Genomic DNA, 24994 nt, shown 5'->3' on the forward strand with positions numbered 1-24994 from the left:
TCTTGGTAGTGATTATATTATTATATTAATTTGTCAAAGCTCATAAAATTGTACACTTAAAATTTCTGAAATTTATTGCACATAAATTATACCTTATTAAAACCAACCAGAAAAAGGAAAGAGACAATCACTAATTCTTAAATATAGTACAATCTCAACCTGTCAACTGCCTCATACTTTGCGAGACAGCTTCTCTTGGGTTGATTCTTCATTATGTTGTACAGAGAAGTATTAGTTCCTCCACTTCATCTCCTTAATACCTTCTTCCCTTTCATATTTTTTTAGCTGATTAGGAGTGGGAAATAATATGATTGATGACCCATACACTTCTTTACGGCCTTTTCCTAAACTACAGAAAGATACAGCTGAAGATTTCAAAATAATGTTTATAATAACTAAATTCTAAGTCAAGGATGATTCTAATTCACAGTCTCCATCTGGTGGGACTAAAGGGATGGTTTTATTCTTTCAATTGTGTAGTGTGTGTTTGTATCCACAGTGCCTATCATACTGCCTGGCACAGTAAGCATCCTATAAACATTCACTGACTGAAAAAATATATTAAATGGTTCATTCTGTTTTAATGTGTTCAACTGAAAAAATATTTAAATTTGAAGAGAAAGCCTCACTAACTACAATACTATCTATAATTACAGACTAGCATCCTTAGAAATTGTAGTACATGGTGGAATTCTCCAGCTAGTTATCCCTATCACGATGAGGCTATTCTTTCCCCACTTGCTGGGAGTGAGGGCTGCTCCTGGCTCACAGCTGAGTCCCTACCTGAGAATTACTTTCCCTTGACCTGAAGAAGCCACCTTTCCAAAATTATACCCCATCCCTGGCAGCAGCCTGCGTCTAATGACTGGTTAGTGTGGGGGGACAAATACCAGACTCTCTTGCCTTAATTCTGAGAGACATTCCAGCTCCAGAGATTCCTGTAGGATAGTTTGAAGCTGACTGCAATCATATCCAGGTTTAAATTCCCCTCTACTTATCCTGCTTCCCTTACTCCCTTAAAGGCACTGCTCCTGAGATCATTATCCAATACATCAACTCTGTGCAACTATTTGTTTTCTGGGGAACGTGACCCAAGACAACTCACACTGGTAACAGGCCCAAGAAATAGTCTCAAATATGAGATTTTTGAGATAGATCATCCACTGGTCAGATAGGTAGGAGGACTTCACCTCTGGTGGTAGGTGGAAATATGAATAACCACTGGTATGATGTAGCAGTGCAATTGTCAAAACTGGAATGGTAAACTGGAATAGCATACAGGATGGAAAGGAATGCAATAGTGTGCATGGCATCTCAGGCATTTGAAAAGTTTGAGGTGAGTAGTAATTATAAGGAATATGGAACTGGGTGACTTGTGGGTAGTATTGATGTACTGGAGAAACACAATGAAAGGATGAGGGTGATAAATAACCAATTTAAGGCAAAACATGAATATCAAAGGATTCCCTTGGCAGCATATAGAGAAACTCATTTGCAGCTCGGGGGCAGAAAAAGCTAAGGATCTGGTTTAGGCTTAATCATAAACGTAGAGGAGCTTGAAAAGCTGGAATTCTCAACCCTATGTCAAAGACAGGGCAATCATAGGAAAAGAAACAGATTCTGAATCTTGGAATGAGGACATTTGTGTCAATATACTTGAAATTCTTGAATCCCCAGATTCCCCTGAACCACTGGGACTGCAAAACTGGTCCACCACTGTCTGTTAAGGTAGCATCGCCCTCAGCCATAAAAAAAGAATGAAATCTTGCCATTTGTGATAACATGGATGGACCTAGATGGTATTATGCCAAGTGAAGTAAGTCAGATAAAGACACTGTCTTATTTCACTTACATGTGGCATATAAAAAGCAACACAAACAAAACAGAAACAGACTCATACATACAGAGAGCAAACTGTTGGTTGCCAGAGAGGAGAGGGGTGGGGTGATGGGCAAAATAGGTGAAGGTGATTAAGAGGTACAAGTTTCTAGTGATAAAATAAATAGATCATGGGGATAAAATGTACAGCATGGAAAATACAGACAGTAATATTGTAATAACTTTGTTATTACATTTGTATGGTGACAAATGGTAACTAGACCCATCATGATGATCATTTTGTAATGTATAAAAATATTGAACCACTATCTTATAAACTAATATAATATTGTATGTCAATTATAATTTAGTAATAAAAATAATAAAGTAGCATTCATCATTTGTGTGAAGACAATGCACAGGTTTATTCTGCCCTGCAAGACAACTCAGGATCCTCTTGGAATCAATCCCCGCCTCCCTTTCTGGCCAACAGAAAAATAACTAAGATAATGTCACAATATAATCTGTCTGAGGAAAGTATTGGGCTGGCAAAAGGAGGGAAGGAAAGGAAACACTGAATGAACTAGAGGGCCTAGCAGGAGGAGACATGTGGGGCTAGATCCTGAAGATGCTGAATCAAGAGTGGGTAGAATATAGTTACAAGTGGTGAGTTTATCAAACTGGGAGAAATCTTCCACTATTAAGGATTTAATAACCTAGCAAAGGTAGGAGACAATGATGACATGTTACCAACATGGCTCCTGGAAACTTGGAAAAATTACCCACTCCAAGTGAAAAAGAAATGAAGATCGCCATGGTAGATGGTAAGGGAAGGAATCAAAAAGCTCAGAAAAATAGGAATGATAGAGTGGATTTGCTATATAAGGCCAGAAAATTCAAAACTTTTCATATTCTGCAGAAAGGTCCAGGGGATAATCTATTTACCAAAACAATATGAAATACACTGGTAAGAAAGGAACTACCAATTTTGAGAAACTCAGTGGGTGGCTGTATTAGTTTCATATTACTGTGTAACGAATTACTATAAACTTAGTGATTAAAACAGCACAAATTTATTCTATTACAATGTCCATGGCTCATGAATTAAGGCATGGTTTAACCAGGTCCTGTGCTTCAGGACCTGTCACAGGCTACAATAAAGGTGCCAGCCAGGCAGCACTCCTTTCTGGCATTCTCTTCCAAGCTTGTGTGGATGTTGGCAGAATTCATCTCTTTGAAGAACTGTGATCTCCAGCTTCTTATCTATCAACTAAAGACCATCCTAAGGTGAGAGAGATTGCATCTCCATGAAAAGTTTAGAATCAATTTGTTGATATCCATAAAATAACTTGCTGTGATTTTGAATGGGATTTCATAGAATATATAGACAAATTGGGAAGAACTGACATTTTGACAATATTCACTTTTCCTAGACATGAATAAGGAATATCTGTTTATTTAGTTCCTTGATTTTGTTCATTAGTTTTGTAGTTTTCCTCTTTTATACCTTGTATATATTTGGTTAGATTTATATTTAAGTATTTCATTTGTTTGGGTGATAATGTAAATGGTATTGTGTTTTTATTTTCAAATTCCATTTGCACATTATTGCCATGTAGGAAAACAATGACTTTTGTATACTAACCTTGTATCCTGAAACCTTGCTGTAAGTACCTGTTAATTCCTGGGTAGTTTGTCAATTCTTTCAGAATTTCTACATAGTCCTGTCATTTGCAAAGAAAGCTTTATGTCTTCCTTTCCAATTTGTATATATTTTATTTTCTTTTATTGTCTATTGCATTGCATCTGCATTAGTAAAGACATCAGTACAATGTTGAAAAGTAGTAAGGAAACATGTCTGCTTAGTACCTATCTTGGTGGGAAAGCTTCAAGCTTCTGACAATTAATTAGTATGTTAGCTGTAGGCTTTTCATAGAGAGTCTTTACCAAGTTGAGAAATTCCTAGTTTTCTGAGAGTTTTTACCGACTGGATGTTGGAGTTTGTCAAATGCTTTTTCTGCATCTATTGATATGATTATGTGATTCTTATATTTTTGTCTGTTGATGTGATGGATTACATTAATTTATTTTCAAATGCTGAAGCAGTTTTATATACGTGAAATAAATCTCACTTTGTCATGGTGTATAATTGTATTTTTTTAACATTATGGGGGGACTTGATTTGCTGATATTTTGTTGAGGATTTTTGCATATTCGTTCAACAGAGGGTATTCTGTAGTTTTCTTTCTTTCTGATGATTTCTCTGGTTTGGGTATTAGAGTAACACTGGCTTCATAATATGTTAGGAAGTATTCCCTCTACTTCCATCCTCTGAAAGAGATTGTTGAGTATTGGTAGAATTTCTTCCTTCAGTGTTTGGTACAATTCACCAGTGAATCTATCTGAGCTTGGTGCATTCCCTTTTGGAATGTTATTAATTATTTATTCAATTTCTTTAATAGATATAGACCTGTTCAGATTGTCTATTTCTTTCCTAGTGAGTTTGGCAGATTGCCTTTCAAGGAATTAATCCATTTCATCTGGTTATCAAAGTTATAGGCATAGAGTAATTCAGATATTTCTTTATTATCCTTTTAATTTTCATGGGATCTATAGTGATGACTTATCTTTCATTTCTTATTATCAGTAATCCATACCTTCTTTGTTTTTTTCTTTGTTAGTCTGGCTAGAGATTTACAAATTTTAGTGACTTTTTCAAAGACCCAGCATTAAGTTTCATTAATTATTTCTATTCATTTCTTGTTTCCAATTTCATTGATTGTTGTTCTAATCCTTCTTTATTTTTATCCAATAACTTCACAGCCTCTCCTTTATCCAGCAAGAAACAAGTTAAACTAAGATTCATAAATGACTAAGCACAGCAGTAAAATCTGCAGTGCATTTTTCATAAACTTTGCAGATGATTTGCTGGAATATCCTTGCTTCTACTGCATGTTGAGATAAAAGATTCCAGATTCTTGTAATGTGCAAAATAAGGAAAATAACCATAACAGCTCAATAAAGTTGTTGTGCGTATTCACATAGAATATATGTAAAACACAAAACATGATGTCTTCTATATATGGGAATTCAATAAATAGTTGTCAGTAACTATGACTTGACATTTTGATATAGGCTTGATATTAGGCTATCAAGTTTGGAGATGATAGGTAATCAGTTACATAAAATCATTCTGTTCTTAAATCTTCTCGTGCATTTTTTGCATATACAAAATGATCTTATATTTTGTATTTTTACTTTTTATTGAAGTATAGTTGATATATGATCTTTTATTTATTTCAAGTATACAACACAGTGGTTCACCAGTTACCCACATTATTAAGTCCTCACCCCAACTAGTGCAGTTACTATTTGCCAAGATAGAAAGATATTACAGAATCATAGGCTATATTCTCCATGCTATACTACCATCCCCATGACCAATTTATATTATTATTGAGAATTTTTGTGACCCTTTATCCACCTTTTCCTCCCTACCACTCATCCCAACCCCTCCCCCATGGAAACCACCAGTCACATCTCAGTGTGTATGATTATAGTGCTGTTTTGCTCATTTTGTTTGTTTTGAGATTACACAAATAGGGGAAAGCATATGGTGTTTGACATTGTCTGGCTTATTTTACTTAGCATAATACCATCTAGGTCCATCCATACTTTTGCAGATGGCAGGATTTCTTTCTCTTTTATGGCTGAACAATGTTTCACTGTGTATATGCACCAAGTCTTTCTTATCTGTTCATCTATTAATGGATACTTTGGCTGCTTCCATATCTTGGCTATTGTAAACAATATGGCAATAAACATACGGGTACAAATATCTTTTGAATCAGGGATTTTGTTTTCTTCACATAAGTTCCTAGAAGTGCAAATACTGGTTCATATGATATTTCTATACTTAGTTTTTTGAGGAAACTCCATACTGCTTTCCACAGTGGCTGCAACAATTCACATTCCCACCAACAGTGTACGAGGGTTCCCATTTTTCCACATACTGGCCAACACTTGTTATTTCTTGTCTTTTTGATAGTGGTCATACTAAATGGTAGGAGGTGATATCTCATTGTGGTTTTGATTTGCATTTCCCTGATGATTAGAGATGTGGAGCATCTTTTCATGTGCCCTTTGGCCATCTGTATTTCTTCTTTGGAAAAATGTCTGTTCGGGTCCTCCACCCATTTTTTAAGTGGGTTATTTGTTTTTTGAGTGTTGAGGCATATGTGTTCTTTATATATTTTAGATGTCAAAAACTTACCAGATAAATTATTTACAAATGCATTCTCCCATACTATAGGATGCCTTTTTGTTCTATTGATTGAGCCCTTTGCCGTACAGGAACTTTTTAGTTTGATATAGTCCCACTTACTCATTTTTTATTTTGAATTGCTCAAGTTATGTTTAAGAGAGTACTGCCTATGTTTTGTTCTAAGAGTTTCATGGTTTCATATCTTATATTTGGGTCTTTAATCCATTTTGAGTTTACTTTTTTGTATGGAGTTAGACAGTAATCCAGTTTCATTCTCTTGCATGTAGCTGTCCAGTTTTCTCAGCACCAGTTATTGAAGACAGTCTTTTTCCCATCGCATATTTATGGCTCCTTTATTGTGTATTAATTGACCATATATTCATGGGTTTATATCTGAACTCTCTGTTCTGTTCTGTTGATCTATGGGTCTGTTCTTGTGCCAGTATCATAATGTTTTGGCTATTGTAGCTTTGCAGTATAACTTGAGGACAGGGAGCATAATACCTCCAGCTTTGTTCTTCTTCTTCAAGACTGCTTTGGCTATTTGGGGCGTTTTGTGATTCCCTATGAATTTCAGGATTTTTTGCTCTAGTTCATTGAAAAAGGCTGTTGGAATTTTGATAGGAATTGCACTGAATCTGTAAATTGTCTTGGGCAAGATTGCCATTTTGACAATTTAATGTTTCCTATCCATGAGCATGGGATAGATTTCCACTTATTTGTGTCTTCTTTATTTTCTCTCATCAGTGTCTTATAGTTTTCAGAGCATATGTCTTCCACCTCTTTCATTAGGTTTATTCTTAGGCATTTTATTCTTTTTGATGCAATTGTAAATGGAATTGTTTTCCTGATTTCTTTTTCTCCTAGTTTATTATTACTGTATAGGAATACAAAATATTTCTGTGTGTTAATTTTTTATCCTGCAACTTCATTGAATTAATTTATTAGTTCTAATAGTTTTTGGGGGAGTCTTTGGGGTTGTCTATATGTAGTATCATGTCATCTGGCAATAGTAAGTTTGAACTCTTCCTTATCAATTTGGATGCCTTTTCTCTTTTTCTTGTCTGACTGTTGGGATTGGATCCGCAGTACTATGTGGAATGAAAGTGGTGATAGTGGACATCCTTCAATTATTCCTGATCTTAGAGGAAAAGCTTTCAGTTTTTCTCCATTGAGTATGGTAGCTGTGGGTTTGTTGTATATGGCCATTATTATTTTGAGGTATGTTCCCTCAATACCCATTTTGTTGTGGGTTTTCATCATAAATGGATGTTGAATTTTGCCAAATGCTTTTTCAGCATCTATTGAGGCAATTACTTGATTTTTATCCTTTTTGTTAATGTGCTTTATTACAAAGATTTCTAAATATTGTACCATCCTTGCATCTCTGGAATAAATCTCATTTGGTTGTGATGGATGATCTTTTCATGTATTTTTTAATTCAGTTTGATAATATTTTGTTGAGGATTTTTGCACTTATGTTCATGAAGGACATTGGTCAAAATTTTACTCTTTTTCTTGTATTGTCTTTGGCTTTGTTATCATTGTGATGCTGGCCTAATAGAATGAGTTTGGAAGTATTTCGTGCTTTTCTTTTTTTTTTAAGATATTATTGATATACACTCTTATGAAGGTTTCACATGGAAAAACAATGTGGTTAGTACATTTACCCACATTATCAACCCCCCCATACCCCAATGCCGTCACTGTCCATCAGTGTAGTGAGATGCCACAGATTAACTCTCTGCATTCTCTGTGCTACAGTGTTTTCCCGTGACCCCCCACACCATGTGTACTAAACACAATCCCCATCTCCCTCCTCCCAACCCACCCTCCCACACCCCTCCACTTTGGTAACCACTAGTCCCTTCTTGGAGTCTGTGAGTCTGCTGCTATTTTGTTCCTTCAGTTTTGCTTCATTGTTATACTCCGCAAATGAGAGAAATCATTTGGTACTTGTTTTTCTCCACCTGGCTTATTTCACTGAGCATAATATCCTCCAGCTCCATCAATGTTGTTGCAAATGGTAGGATATGTTTCCTTCTTATGGCTGAATAGTGTTCCATTGTGTATATGTACAACCTCTTCTTTATCCATTCATCTACTGATGGACACTTAAGTTTCTTCCATATCTTGGTTAATGAAAATAGTGCTGCAGTAAACACACAGGTGCATATGTATTTTTGAGTCTGAGAAGTTGTATTCTTTGGGTAAATTCCAAGGAGTGAGATTCCTGGGTGAAATGGTATTTCTATTTTTAGTTTTGTGAGGAACCTCCATATTGCTTTCCACAATGGATGAACTAGATTACATTCCCACTAGCCGTTTAGGAGGGTTCCCCTTTCTCCACATCCTCACCAGCATTTGTTGTTCTTAGTCTTTTCGATGCTGGCCATCCTTACTGGTGTGAGGTGATATCTCATTGTGGTTTTAATTTGCATTTCCCTGATGATTAGTGATGTGGAGCATCTTTTCATGTGTCTGTTGTCAATCTGAATTTCTTCTTTGGAGAATTGTCTCTTCATATCCTCTGCCCATTTTTTATAGGGTTATTTGCTTTTGGGGTATTGAGGCATGTGAGTTCTTTATATATTTTGGATGTTAACCCCTTGTCAGATATGTCAGTTACAAACATATTCTCCCATACTCTAGGATGCCTTTTTGTTCTGTTGATGGTATCCTTTGCTGTACAGAAACTTCTTAGTTTGATGTAGTCCCATGTGTTCATTTCTGCTTTTGTTTCCCTTGCTCGAGGAGATGCGTCCAGTAAGAAGTTGCTCATGCTTACATTCAGGAGATTTTTGACTATGTTGTCTTTTAAGAGTTTTATGGTCTCATGACTTACATTCAAGTCTTTGATCCATTTAGAGTTTACTTTTGTGTATGGGGTTAAACAATAATCCAGTTTCATTCTCTTGCATGTAGCTGTCCAGTTTTGCCAACACCAGTTGTCAAAGAGGATGTCATTTCCCCATTGTATGTCTGTGGCTCTTTCATTGTATATTAATTGACCATATATGATTGGGTTTATTTCTGAGCTCTCTAGTCTGTTCCATTGATCTTTGATTCAGTTCTTGTGCCAGTACCAAATTGTCTTGATTACTGTGGCTTTGTAGTAGAGCTTGAAGTTGGGGAGCATAATGCCACCAGCTTTATTCTTCCTTCTCAGGATTGCTTTGGCTATTCAGGTCTTTTGTGGTTCCATATCAATTTTAGAACAATTTGCTCTACTTCATTGAAGAATGCTATTGGTATTTTGATAGGAATTGCATTGAATCTGTACATTGCTTTAGGCAGGATGGCCATTTTCACAATATTAATTCTTCCAATCCTTGAGCATGGGATGTATTTCCATTTATTGGAACCTTCTTTAATTTCTCTCATGAGTGTCTTGTAGTTTTCAGAGTATAGGCCTTTCACTTCCTTGGTGAGGTCTATTCCTAGGTATTTTATTCTTTTTGATGCAATTGTGAATGGAATTATTTTTCTGATTTCTCTTTCTGCTAGTTCATCATTAGTGTATAGGAATGTGGCAGATTTCTGTGTATTAATTTTGTATCCTGCAACTTTGCTGAATTCAGATATTAGATGTAGTAGTTTTGGAGTGGATTCTTTAGGGTTTTTTATGTACTATCATGTCATCTGCAAACATGGACAGTTTAACTTCCTTCTTGCCATTCTGGATGCCTTTTATTTCTTTGTGTTGTCTGATTGCTGTGGCTAGGACCTCCAGTTCTATGTTGAATAGAAGTGGGGAGAGTGCACAACCTTGTCTTGTTCCTGATCTTAAAGATAAAGCTTTCAGCTTCTTGCTGTTAGGTATGATGTTCGCTGTGGATTTGTCATATATGGCCTTTATTATGTTGAGGTACTTGCCCTCTATACCCATTTTGTTGAGAGTTTTTATCATGAATGGATGTTGAATTTTGTCAAATGCTTTTTCAGCATTGCATTCTATTTCCCCTTTTAATTCTGTTAGTATTTGTTTCACATATGTAGGTGCTCCTGCCTTGGGAACATAAATATTTATAATGGTTATATCTTCCTGTTGGACTGACTCCTTTATCATTATGTAATGTCCTTCTTTGCCTCTTGTGACTTTCTTTGTTTTGAAGTCTATTTTGTCTGATACAAGTATTGCAACTCCTGCTTTTTTCTCTCTGTTAATTGCATGAAATATCTTTTTCCATCCTTTCACTTTTAGTCTGTGTATGTCTTTGGGTTTAAAGTGAGTCTCTTGTAGGCAGCATATAGATGGGTCTTGTTTTTTTATCCATTCAGAGACTCTCTGTCTTTTGATTGGTGCATTCAGTCCATTTACATTTAGGGTAATTATTGATAGGTATGTATTTACTGCCATTGCAGGCTTTAGGTTCGTGGTTACCAAAGGTTCAAGGTTAACTTTCTTCCTATCTAAGAGTTTAACTTAACTCCCTTAATACGCTACTACAAACACAATCTAAAGGTTCTTTTTTCTCCTCCTTTTTATTCCTCATCCATTCTTTTATATATTTGGTATCATATTCTGTATGCTTTATCCCTTCATTGACTTTGGGGATAGTTGATTTAATTTTGCATTTGCTTAGTAATTAACTGTTCTAGTTTATTTACTGTGGTTTTATTACCTCTGGTGACAGCTATTAAACCTTAGGAACACTTCCAGCTATAGCAGTCCCTCCAAAATACACTTTAGATACAGTTTGTGGGAGGTAAATTCTCTCAGCTTTTGCTTATCTGGAAATTGTTTAATCCCGCCTTCAAATTTAATGATAATCTTGCCAGATAAAGTAATCTTGGTTCAAGGCTCTTCTGCTTCATGGCATTAAATATATCATGCCACTCCCTTCTGGCCTGTAAGGTTTCTTCTGAGAAGCCTGATGGGCTTTCCTTTGTATGTGATCTTATTTCTCCCTCTGGCTGCTTTTAATAGTCTGTCCTTATCCTTGATCTTTGTCATTTTAATTACTATATGTCTTGGTGTTGTCTTCCTTGGGTCCCTTGTGTTGGGAGATCTGTGTACCTCCATGGCCTTAGAGACTATCTCCTCCCCCAGTTTGGGGAAATTTTCAGCAATTACTTCCTCGAAGACACTTTCTATCCCCTTTTCTCTCTCTTCTTCTTCTGGTACCCCTATAATGCGAATATTGTCCCATTTGGATTGGTCACACAGTTCTCTCAATATTCTTTCATTCTTAGAGATCCTTTTTTCTCTCTGTGCCTCAGCTTCTTTGTATTCCTCTTCTCTAATTTCTATTTCATTTATTGTCTCCTCCACAGTATCTAATCTGCTTTTAATTCCCTCCATTGTGCTCTTCAACAATTGGATCTCTGACTGGAATTCATTCCTGAGTTCTTGAATATTTTTCTGTACCTCCATGAGCATATTAATTATTTTGTTTTGAAATCCATTTTGGGAAGATTTGTGAGGTCGATTTCATTTAAATCTTGCTCAGGTGTTGTATTCATAATTTTTCTTTGAACCAGGTTTCTTTGGCATTTCATATTTGTATATGGTGCTCTCTAGTGCCCAGAAGCTCTCCTCTATGTTGCCTCTCAGCCCCTGAAGCAATGTTGAGGGTCGCAGGGGAGTGGTATTGGTGCTTGGGGGAGGAAAGAGCTGTTTCCTGCCTCCCGGCTGGTATGCCTGTCTCCACTGCCAGAACCAGTGGGCCGAGCACACAGGTATAAGCCTCTATGCTTTACATTTGTAGTTGCTGTAGATGGGGCTTCCCCCTGGGTGGCCTCATGCCAGGGTAGGGTTTGCCGGTTTACGAGTCAGGGGGGGCTGGCTGGGAGAAGGGCACAGGAGGCTGCATATCACAGAGGGCATCCTTGGATCTGTGTAGCCAGCCAGGAGCTGAAGCACCTGAAGATTGTGAAAGCTCCCAACCTGCTGGGCAGAGTGCACCCAGACAACTTTTTCTACCTGTCCTTTCTCCTGAGCAGTAAGCTCTGTGCAATCCAGGCCCCTTTAGCAGCCCTCTTGCTGTTAGGAAGTCTCTCAGACTGCCCGCCTTTCTTTTGTCCCAGAGCAGCCAGATATGGATCCCTGCTTTCCACAAGCAGCTGGAATCTCAGTCTCTCCAGGTATTCTGCCTGTCTTAGCTTTCCAACCCCCTAATCACAGTAGTACCATGAAAGCACCATGAAATGTAGGTTTGTGCTCCCAAAACAGATCTCCAGAGTTAGGTATTCAGCAGTCCCAGATGTCCACTCCTTCCCCACTCTGTTTCTCTTCCTCCAGCTGGTGAGCTGGGGTGGGGGAAGGGCTTGGGTCCCGCCAGACCACAGCTTTGGTACGTTACCCTGTTCCATGAGGTTTAATCTTTTCTCCTGGTGTATGCAGTTTGGTGCAGCTCTCTTTCCTGTTCCTCTTTCAGGGTTAGTCATATTAATTATATTTTCATATTATATGCAGTTTTTAGGAGGAAGCCTCTGTCTCACCTCTCATGCCACCATTGTTAATCCTCTCTGAGCAGTATTCCCTCCTTTTCTACCTTTTGGAATACTTTAAGGATGGGTATTAGCTTTTCTTTAAATGTTTGGTAGAATTTACCTGTGAAGCCATTTGTACCTGGAATTTATGGGGAATTTTTTGATTACCAATTCAATTTGATTACTGGTAATTGGTCTATTCACATTTTCTGCTTTTTCCTGGGTTAGTCTTAGAAGGTTGTAGTTTTCTAGTAATTTATCTATTTCTTCTACATTGTACAATTTATTGGCATATCATTTTTCATACAATTCTTTAATAAATCTTTGTATTTCTCTTGTGTCAGTTGTTAATATTTCTTTTTCTATTTCTAATTTTATTTGTGTCCTCTATTTTTTGTTAATTCTGGCTAGAAATTTTTCTATTTTGTTTATCATCTCAAAGAAGCAGCTTTTGGTTTCATTGATTTATTTCTTTTGTTTTATTTTTATTTATTTCTGCTCTGATCTTTATTATGACCCTTCTCTACTAAATTTGGATTTTATTTATTCTTCTTTTTCCAGTTTCTTTAATTGTAAGTTTAGACTGCTTATTTGGGATAGTTTTTGTTTATCGAGGTAGGCCTATATTACTATGTACTCTCCTGTTAGAACTGCTTTTGCCCCATTCCACATATTTTGAAATGTTGTATTTTCATTTTCATTTGTTTCCATATATTGCTTGATTTCTTCTTTGATTTGTTCATTGACCAATTCATTATTTAAAAGCATGTTGCTTAGCCTCCATGTGTTTGTGGGTTTTTTGTTTTCTTCATGTAATTTATTTCTAGTTTCATATCACTGTGGACTGAAAAGATGCTTGATACAACTTCAATCTTTTTAAATTTTTTAAGGCTCTATTACTGTCCTAATATGTGATCTATTCTGGAGAACATTCCTTGTGCAATTGAAGGAAAATGTGCATCCTGCAGCTTTTGAGTGGAATGCTCTGTATATATCTGTTAAATCCTTGTGATATAGCTTTTTTTCAACATCCCTGTTTCCTTATTTATTTTGTCTGGATGATCTGTCCATTATGTAAGCAGGGTTTTAAAGTACCCTAATATGATTGAGTTTAAGTCTTTTTCTCCCTTTAGTTCTATTTGTTTTACATATTTAGGTGCTCCCTTGTTGGGTTCACAGATGTTTGTAATTGTTATATCCTGTTGTTGGACTGATCCCTTTACCATTTTGTAATATCCTTCTTTTTTCCTTTTATTTTGTTTTGAAATATATAGTGCATGATACAAGTAATGCTACTGCTGCTTTTTTCTCCCTATTATTTGCATGTAATATCTTTTTCCATCCCTTCACTTTTAGTCTGCTTAGGTATGGAATGAGTCTCTTGTAGGCTGAATATAGATGGGCCTTGTCACTTTATCCATTCTGCTACCCATGTTTTTTGATTGTTGCATTCAGTCCATTTACACTTAAGGTAGTTATTGATAGGTCTGTACTTATTGCCATTTTATTAATTGTTTTTTGGTTGTTTTTGTAATTCCTGTTTGATCCTTTTTTCCTGTCTTATATTATTCTCTTTTTATTTGATGATTTTCTTTAGTGCTGTGATTGCTTTTTAAAAATTTTTTGTGTATCTATTATAGGCTTTAGTCTTGTGGTTACCATAAGGTTCAGACATAGTTACCTATTATTTAACAGGTCTATTTCATCACTGTATTTCAAACACAGTCTAAAAGTACTTTTTATTCTTCTTCCTCTTCTACAGTCTATATATTAGAATGTTATAATCTGCATTTTTTGTATACTATTACTGATTTTTGCATATAGTTGATTTTATTACTTTTTTAAAACTTCATACTTGATTAGTATTTGGTCTACTGCCTTTACTGTGGGTTTATTCTCATTGATGAAAAATATTTAGGCTTAAGAACTTTTCTATCTGCAGAAGTCCCTTTGATAGTTCCTGCAAGGCTGTTTCAGTGGTGGTGAAATCTTTAAGCTTTTATTTATCTGGGAAATTTTTAATCTCCCCTTCAATTCTGAATGATGACTTTTGCTGGGTAGAGGATTCTTGGCTGGAGGTCCTTCTGTTTCAATACATTAAATATTTCATGCCACTTCCTTGTGGCCCGTAATGTTTCTGCTGAGAAATCTTCTGATAGTCTTATTGGGTTTCCCTAATAGGTAATTGCCTGCCTCTCTCTTGCTGCTTTTAATATTCTCTCTTTAATTTTAATCTTTGCCATTTTAATCACTATATGTCTTGGTGTTGTCTTCCTGGAGTTCCTTTTGTTAGGGGCTCTCTGTGCTTCCAGGACCTGGGTGTCTATTTCCTTCCCCAGACTGAGGAAGTTTTCAGCAATTATTTCTTCATGGAGAGTTTCTACTCCCTCATCTTTCTTGTCTTCCTCTGGTACCCCTATTAGGTGAATATTGTTTCATCTGGAGTTGTCACAGCTCTCTTCATATATTCTCATTTTTAGAGGTTCTTTTTTCCTTCTGTTTCTCAACTTCATTGTTTTCCTGTTCTCCAATTTGGATTTCATTGATGGTCTCTCTAGTTGCAGCACATTCCCTTCATTGTATTTTTCAGTTCAGTTACTGTATTCTACAACTCTGAGTGGCTCTTTTCAAAAACTTTTATCTCTGTGTTGAAATCCTCCAAGATTATCAATACTTTTCCACAGATCAGTGAGCATATTTATGACTGCTGTTTTGAAATCTTTATCAAGAAGATTGGTGATCTCCATTTCATTTAGCCCTCTTTCTGGTGTCTTATCCTGTTCTTTTGTTTCAAATATATTCCTCTACCTCCTCATTTTGTCTGGCTTTCTGGCTTTCTTCCTTTATATTAGACAGATATGCTATGCCTACTGGTATAGAGTAACAACTTTATGAAGGTTTCCTGTGGTGCCCAAAGCTCAAGACTCTTTGCTCACCTGTGCCTGGTTCTCCTTTGTGGTGAAGCTGCAGTTGCTGTTGGTGGGCTGTGGGTAGGGCCACCTTTCTACCTGTCTGTCAGCAGCTGTTGGTCTTTGTCTTAGAGGCTCTTGTGAGACATGCAGCTGCACTTCTGCTGGGATCATTGTGGGTGGGGCTGTCCTTGGCCTTTGAGTCAGCAGTGGTGACACTGCTGGGCCAATGGGGTGGTCAGGGCTGGTGCCATGGGAAGCAAGACATGTGGCTGTGCTGCCAGCGAGAAGGAAGGTGCATTTTGAGCTGGCTTCTGCCGGTACCTCCCCCACTGGGCTGAGAGAGGTCCAGGAAAGCTGGAAAAACCTCTCTCTGCCTGCCAGGCAAGAAAGTTTCCTTCTGCCTACCAGGGAGCAAACTATGATGGCTGCTGGGTTGAGTAGGCCAAGAAGGAAAGCTGGTTGTGTGCAGAGAAGTGCTTTAGAGCTGAGCCACTAGCAACGGGGCATGGAGCATTTGGGGATTGTTCCTGCAAGCACCTGAGTAGTTGAGCTGAAGGAGGATTGGGGAAATATTGTTCACCTGCTCTTTCTCCTGTGGAGGGAACTCTGCCCAACTCCTGCTTGTCTGGCACCCTTCTGTTGCTGGTAAATCTTTCAAACTGCTTCTTCTGTGTTGGGTCTCAGTGGGACTGAAGGAGCATACCTGTCCTCCCCTAGCAGTAGGAGTCTCAGCCTCTCAGAGTGCTCTGACTCTCCCTGGTTTTCAGCCCCATTAATCACCAAGTCCAATGCAATGTGGACTGGTATTCCCAGAGCAAATCTCCAGGGCCAGGTATACAGAGTTCCTGAGCACTTATCCTCTCCGTATTCTGTTTCTTTCCCTCCCGTTTGTGGGCTGGGTCAGGGGAAGGGCTTGATCTGGATTGATCACAGCTCTGCCACTTCACCCTTCTCTGTGTGGCCTTCTCTTCTTTACCCAGTATAGACAGTCTGTTCTACAGTCTTCAGGTCATTTTCAGGGTTTGTTATATTTGCTGCAATTGCTTCTTTGGTGTGTATGTGGGAGGATGTTGCTGCCTTGCCTTTCTTCTCCACAATCTTTTTCACTGGTAGTCAAGAAAAGGTTTATAAGTTTTCATTATTGTAATAATTTTGCTATCTTTGTCTATGTATATTTAATCTCCTATTGTAATTAGGATATTTTCAGGAAATGCCTAATAGGTGACATGAACTTTAATTATAAAGCTTCTAGTTCTGTGTGTGTACTTTATATTGTTGTCATTTACTCTTAAATCTTCAGAACTTTCATCCTTCACATTTGTCTTACATATTAATATATGATGATCTATTTTTGATGGGTCTTTAATTTTTACTATTTGTTATGCTAACTTTGGATTTAATTTGATCTTCCTTTTCTAGTGTCCTAAGGTGGAAGCTTAGATTATTGATTTTAGACCTTTTTTTCATTTCCATGTGTACATTCAATACTATAAATTTCTCTTTAAGCATTGCTTTCATTTAATCTCACACATTTTGGTAGGTTTTGACTTCTTTTTCATTTAGTTCAAAATATTTAAAATTTTCTCTTTTGATTTATTTTGTGTTATTTAGATGAGTGTTGATAAATCTCCACATATTTTGGGATTTTTCAGTTATCTTTCCAATATTGATTTCTAGTTTAATTGCATTGCTCAGAGGGCATGCATTGTATGATTTCTATTCTTTTAGGTTTGTTAAGATTTATATTGTGGTACATGGAATGACTTTTTAAAGACACAGCTAAGACTACAGGCTGGAGATTACACCCTAAATTACTGTGAGTACTGTGCTGTGTTACTAACAGGTGGTATTCATGAGTCTAGGAACCAATGGGTGATAACAAGGATTGCTCTGCTAGTAATTATTTCCTCTGACCCACTTAGGAAATTTGTGCTTCCCATCCATCCAATTTTACTCAGTGACTCTAAGAGTCTTAGATCCTAGATAAGGAATGCTTTCACCAGGGACATAGTAAGCCTACTGCTAAAATTAAAACTTATGACTGCACAGTTTCTCTGGGCCCTTCATGCTAAGAGGGCAACAGATATAAAAGGCATCAGAGCAGGGGTACTTCACTATGATAATCAGTGTGAAATAGGGTTGCTGTTAAACAATGGAAGCAAAGAAGCATATGCTTGGCACCCAAGTGATCCAATGCTGTGTCTTTAGCTGCTACTTTACCCAATTATGGTAGTAAGTGGACAAGTGGAACAGTCAAGGGGCTTAAAGATAAGCGTCTGCATCACTCTTCTGGGAAAACCATTTGGTCCAGAAGACATGCTTCATCTAAGGGAATGAGTAGTAAAGGAAGAAAATGATGACTATCAGTTGTACTTCTGAGACAAATTACAGCAGCTGGAGCTTTTTATTACAGCAATAACCTTCCTTCTATAAGTTTTCCAAGGAAAACAGACCAATCAGAATCTAAAAGAGGCTGTCCTAGTATCATGTGAGCTTACTATATGAAGTAAGTGAATCTGGGTAGGAAAATGAGTGGATTACAGTGGATGCAGTGATGTACTATTCATAGCCTCCCCTTTAATATTAAAGAATTCATTTTCATAAGTGCCAGAATGGCTGGTTGCTGAAGGCTCAGTTTGAGACCCTCTTGGGGACTACCCCTTGGGTAGAGTGAGCCACTTTGTCCACAGTTATGTCCCCTTCCTAGGGGCAGAGTATATGCAGTGACTAGTCAGTGTGGGAATAAAAAGGTCCAGAGCAGATCTTTTCTGAAGGGTCATCCAAGTTCTACATCTCCGTGTGAGGTTGGCTCTGAAGCAACTGCATTGTAGTTCACTTCCTTGCTTGGCCCAATTCTGTTTTACTTAGTCCCCCACATCTGATGAATTTGGGAGCATTCAATAAACTTCCTGTACATAGATATTCACTTCAAGTTTTGTTCCCAGGGGAATCTGACCTAAGAGAGACATCAAGTAAGAAAAAATTATGTGTATACACACACACACAGTATATACATATAATGAGAATATATGTATTTATAATATACATTTTAGATTTGTATATATAAGAAGTATATAATATGTGTGTGTGTGTGTGTGTTTGTATGTGTGTGATGGTTAATTTCATGTGTCCACTTGACTGGACCACATGATACTCAGATATTTGGTCAAACATTCTGGGTGTTTCTGCTAAGATGTTTTTAGATGAGATTAACATTTAAATTGGTAGACTTAGTAAGCATATTGTCCTCTCTAATGTTACTAGTCCTCATCTAGTCAACTGAAAACCTGAATAAAACAGAAAGACTATGTAAGAAGGAACTCCTGCTGCGTGACTGGTTTGAGCTGGAGCATTGTATTTTTACTGCCTTTGGAGGTGAACTGAAATATTGGCTCTTCTGCGTCTCAAGCCTGCCAACCTTTGGATGAGAACTACAGCACCAGCTCTCCTGTTTCTTACTCCTTTAGTCTCAGACAGGAACTATATCATTAGCTCTTCTAGGTTTCCAGCTTGCCAACTGTATATCTTGGGACTTCTCAGCCTCCATAATCATATATGATCCAATTCACACACACATCCTATTGGTTTTGTTTCTCTGAATAACCTTGACTATATAATATTTATATATATTTTAATATATATGTATATATGCACATGTGTATATATATACATATAATCAAATGCTATTTGCTACTTGTGATGGATAAAATTTAAATCATAGACAAGATGTAATTTGAATAAAATATACATTTCAAATGAATATGAAAGTTCAATGAGTTAGTAAAATATAATTCTCTTTCCACTGAAATATTGGTCTCATTCATTTCAAAACTGGATTATAACTCTCATAACAGCAGCTACCATTATTTAGCTCCTACTAGTTTCCCAAGCTTTGGTTTTTTAAATTAAGTCTTATTTTTTTATGGAAATATATTGTTTCATTTGTAACTATTTCATCATGTATTTCCAGAAAATAAGGATTCTGTCATTTAAAATTACCACTGTGCCATTATCTCCCAGAAAAACATAATAATTCCTTAATTGTCTTCTATATTTTACAGTGTATTTGTTTGAATAAGTATCTAGCAAGTTCCATACATGGAGATTGGTTCATATATATCTTAAACCTCTTTTAATTTATAGTTCCCCTCACTATTCTTTCCTTTTTTAAAAAATAGGAACCTGGATTGTTTTCTGTGGCAGGCTGAAAAATACCTCATTTCAAAAATATCCACATCCTCATCTGTAGAAAGCTGGAATGTTAAGTTATATGGCAAAAAAAGGATTTTGCATATATGATTAAAGAACTTGGAAATGGGATATTATCCTAGATTATTTGGGTGATACCTAAATGCAATAAAAAATGTCTTTATAAGTGAGAGGCAGAGAGAAGTTTTATGCACACAAGAAAAGAGAACCCAATATGATCAGGGAGGCAGAGATTGTAGTGACATGGCCTGGCCACAAGCCAAGGAATGCTGACAGCTCCCAGAAGCTGGAAGAGACAAGGAACAAATTCTTTCCTAGAACCTTTGGAGGTAATGTGGCTCTTCTGATACCTTAATTTCAGCCCAGTGATACTTATCTAAAACTTCTGGCCTCCAGAACTGTGAGAATATATTTGTTTCATAAAGCCACCAAATATCTGGTTATTTGTTATAGCAGCCATAGGAAACTAATATATTTTCTCTGAAATTCCCTACAGTCTGATTTTTGCTGATTTCATCCCCTTGATTTTCTTTAATATGCTCTTCTGTCTTCTGTATTGCCTGTTCACTGATATTTCTTTTGCAAGATGATTTTATAGGTGCTCTCTCAGGTATTTTTCTCTTCTGTAATTTCTTAGCACCTATTGTTAAATAGTACCTAGATCCATTTATTTATTAAAGATATCTAAATAGTTAAAATCTCTGTGATAGGCACTTTATATATATTGTCTTTAATCTTAGCAAAAACCTTGCATTTTTGATATCATATGGTCAGAATGCTTAATATTAAGGAACTAAATTTTGAAAACAGAGAATTAAAATCCAAAGTCTGGGATATATCTATAATGCTTCCCTTTTACCAAAAATCTTAAGTGAAACAGCTGAGAATTAGGCATGTTTGGATGACAGCATCTCCACCACCACTGTCCTCGGTATCTATTATCCACTGATGTAGATGAAAACTAGGAGTCTCTGTGGGAAAACATTCCTCATATAGATGTTATAGCTAAAATATGCATTAATTATCCTTAGAATTTAATATGTTTTTTAAAGGCTGTCTTAACCTAGTTTTGAGGACCTGGCTAGAAGCCAGTCAGTTCCCCTTCTTAAGCAGCTAATTAAGTCTACACCCTAATCACGTCCCTTATTGGACTCTCACGCTCACGGCACTACACACATGCCCTAATCATCCCTGGGGCCAGGTACCAGACCTGTAGGGGGACAGCCCCTATGTCCAGGATTATGAGAAGTTGTTCAAAGTAGGCAACCCACAGGAAGCCCACAAAACCTAACTAACTCTACCCTATTTTTCATACACAAGCTGCCCTCTATAGCTCCAGCTTGCTGTTACCCTGTCCCCAGAAACAACCTGCTGTGTGGCCCTGCCTGGCAACCTTCCCTCATTCAGAGCTGTAACAAAGAGTTCTGCCTTTCATATAGCTCAGTGTCAGTGTGTTCTGTCTCACCATCAAAAGAATCTTTAAATCTTATAGAAAAGACTGTTTCAGCTTTACGTAGGAAAGATGAGTTAGGTCATTCTTTGACTTGTTTTTCTTTTTTAATCACTCATGCTTTGCAGAGACCATTAAAAGTTTGTTATTAATCTCAGAGCTATTATTTTATTTTGATCTTTCTTTTCACACTAACCCACTAAGGGAGGCAGAATAAGGATTATTGTTTCTACTTTATAATTGAGAAACTGAGACTTCAAACAGTGAAGTAACTTGCCCAAAATCAATCAGTTATTCATGGACAGGATTGGGAATGACGTCCAGACATTGTAATTTTAAATCACTGTTCCATCATGTTATTTCCAATAGTCACCTAACCACCCATCCATCCATCCAACATTTATTGAGTATGTATTATGAACTAGGTAAACACTAAATTTGGGGGAATACAAATGAATCTGGCATAATCTCTGTACTTAAGAGATCACAATAAACATATGTAGAAAATTATAATACAGTGCTTAAGGCTCTATTAGAAAGTACTTGTTACTCTAGGGGGTTATAGGCAGAGTCTTCATCCTAAACCACTGGAAAATGTTCCATTACCATTGAAAACTGAACAACATGTAACAGTTATGTAGAAGTCAGGTTCCTGGGCAGAAAGAGCAACACTGATTTCCCAAAATTCCTCATAGGAACCATACTTGGTACTCAGCTTCAAAGATTAACACCACAGTTCCTTCCTTTAAAGAGTATTAGTTGCTAAGGGAGATAAGTATGTAAAGAAACATATTACAACAAAGTATGATAAGTTCAGGGAGACAGGACTGTACATGTTACAGCAGAGGTACCAAAAAGGGGTGGCAAAGTACCTGGGAAAAGAGAAAAGAATCACATACAGCCTCCTAGCTTAAGTAACTGGGGTGGTGTCTTGAAGAATGAATAAGGGCCTGCTGACAGACCTGTGGGAGGAAAGACATGGAAGAGGGGAAGGATATTCAAAAGTAAACATAAGTGTGCTCCTGTAAGCACAAGAAATTGCTATCCAGTGAGAGTACTGCCCCTTTCTACACTGACTAACTACATATAGGTCACACTCTTAAAATAGCCAAATGGAACACACCAGGTGCCTTTAGATACTGGCACAGGTCTTTGACAACTTCTGTGCTTTGCATCAGAGATTCCCTTAGTAAAAGATAGTTTGGTTAGATCCACTCGCTTTGGCCTACCTCTTTAAGGCCACGTGGGATTCCCCAGCAAGGCTGGTATTGTGGTACTGTGAAAGGTACTAAACCGCTAGTCATTCTGCTTAAATACATGAACACAAGGAAAGAACTGAATATGTCACATTACACTTTTTAAAACAACAGTACAAAAGATGACTTGAAAAGCAATATACACATTTGCAGATAACAGCCCAGGTAATCCTAATTTCTAGAGAAAGAAAAAAAAAACAAAACTCAGCTCAGATTCATTTCACAACATTATCACTTCAACCTTTTCCTCTTCAATGGCCCTGACCTTGACTCATTCTTTCTTCATTGTGCACTGCCTGGTAGGCCTGTGAATCATGTCAGGAATCAGATGGGTCCGAAGGGAGACCTGCCATTCCTCATAAAAGTAATTTGGGAAGCATGTGTACAATGACCATAACACTAATGCTAAGGGGTGAGGAACCCTTTTTTTTTTCACATTAAGGGTACATTTCCTCAGGCACCAAAGAAATCCCTCCAGTTATGTAAATGAATGTAGGATTTCAAAAAAAGACAAGCTACAAAGGGAAAAGTAGAGTTGGAAAGTATATGATATGGAAAGACATATAATGAATAAGTATGATTGAAAGTGGACTTGGATCAGTTTTTGCCCTCTAACTACTTCAGTGTCTTGTCACTCTCTAGAGATTTTCAAAACCACTTTTTTGTTTCAAATATAAAAAGAGACTTTAATTTTTTGGGTTCCCATTGTAAAGCTTTATGTCTGCTGTTCTCCCCACCTGAAATAACCTCCACCACTTATACATCTGTCCAAAATCTAACCTAGCCCCAACATCTTCCCATACTCAGATGTCCTTTCATAGAATTTCTAGAACATTTATAATCAGTTCCATATACTCATGTCTAAGATTATTTTGCTTCAAATCCTTCAGGACTCAACTCAGGCTTCTGGTAAACCTCCCCTGACCCTAGAGTAATTAGTTTCCTTTCTTCTCTTTTCATAGTATGCAAGCTATGCTGTTATCCTAATAACTTTCATACTGTGATTAGAGGTATGCAAATCCCAATCCTGCAATTGGCTCAGAGATTTATTATGGCAGGGAACTTGTTTGATCCATATGTTACAGTACCTAGCACTTGTAAAGAAGTCAGGAAGTGACTTCATGAAATTATATATATGTATAAATGATATAGACAACCCTCTGGTAAATGTAATGAAAACAAAAGAAAATGTAAGTACAAAAAAATGGAAACAGGAAAGTATTATTGCTGATAATAGATATAGAGGAGATTTCATTAATAATGAAGAAATTCTTGATGCAATAAATAGTTTTGTGAGAATATAAAACCTATCAAAACTGGTACAAGAAATAGAAAACTTGGAAAGACTAATAATCATGAAAGGAACAGCAAACGCTACTAACGCTTCTTAAGGAGGATCCAGGCCCAGGCAGTAGTAGAGGTCTTTACAACAATGATTCTCAGCTGGTGAGTGTGTATATGGCGGAGTTGCCTCCCAGGAGACATTTGGCAATGTCTGGAGGTATTTTGGTTTGTCACAGTTTGGGGGGCAGGGAGTGCTACTGACATTTACTGGGTAGAGACCAAGGGTTGCATGGCAGAGCCCCACAACAAAGTATTATCCAGCCCAAAATGTGAATAGTGCCAAAGTTGAGAAACCCTGCTCTACACTTAAAAGAAAAAATAATTTCCATTCTATATAAACATTCCAACACATAGGAAAAGAAGGCAAGCTCAAAGTAGCTTCTAATGTAAACATCACTCTAATATGTAGACATCAGAAATATAATAACAAAAAGATAAAGACTCCTATAGACTGATATATATGCAAAAAACACCAAGTAAAACAACTCCAAACACATTTAACAGTATATATAGCATTTAATAATGGTTTTTTTTTAATCGTGGTAAGAACACTTAAAATGAGATCTATCCTCTTAACAAAATTTTAAGTGCATAGTATAGCATTGTTAAATATTGGTAAAATGTTGTACAGATTTCTAAAATTTATCCATTTTGTATTACTGAAACTTTATACCTATTGAACAGCAATTTCCCATTTCCCCTATCCCCCAGCCACTGGAAACCTCCATTCCTCTCTGTGTTTCTATGAGTTTGAGTACCTTAGATGCCTCATGTAAGTATAATCATGCAGTATTCTTCCTTCTATGTCTGGCTTATTTTACTTAATATGATGTTCTCCAGGTTCATCCATGTTGTTGCAAATGGCAGGATTTCCTTTTTTATGGCTAAATAATATTGCACTGTATGGATATGCCACCCTTTTTTAATCCATTCATCTGTCAATGGACATTTAGGCTGTTTCCATTTCCATCTCTTAGCTATTGTGAATAATGCTGTAATGACTATAGGAGTATGGGTCTCTCTTTGAGATGCTGATTTCAGTTCTTTTAGATAAATACCCAGAAGTGGAATTGCTGGATATGGTAATTCTAGTTTTAATTTTTATACTGTTCTTTATTCTTGTCCATAGTGACTGCACCATTTTACATTTCTACCAACAACATAAAATGATTCCAATTTTTCCTCACCAACACTTATCTTTTTCTCTTCATTGGTTAATAACCACACTAACAGGTATGAGATGATCACTGTGGTTTTGATTTGAATAACAATGTCTTTTAAAATCCCTGAATAGCAAGGATTACCT

This window comes from Manis pentadactyla, chromosome X, assembly GCF_030020395.1.
Source record: "Manis pentadactyla isolate mManPen7 chromosome X, mManPen7.hap1, whole genome shotgun sequence".
NCBI lineage: Eukaryota > Metazoa > Chordata > Mammalia > Pholidota > Manidae > Manis > Manis pentadactyla.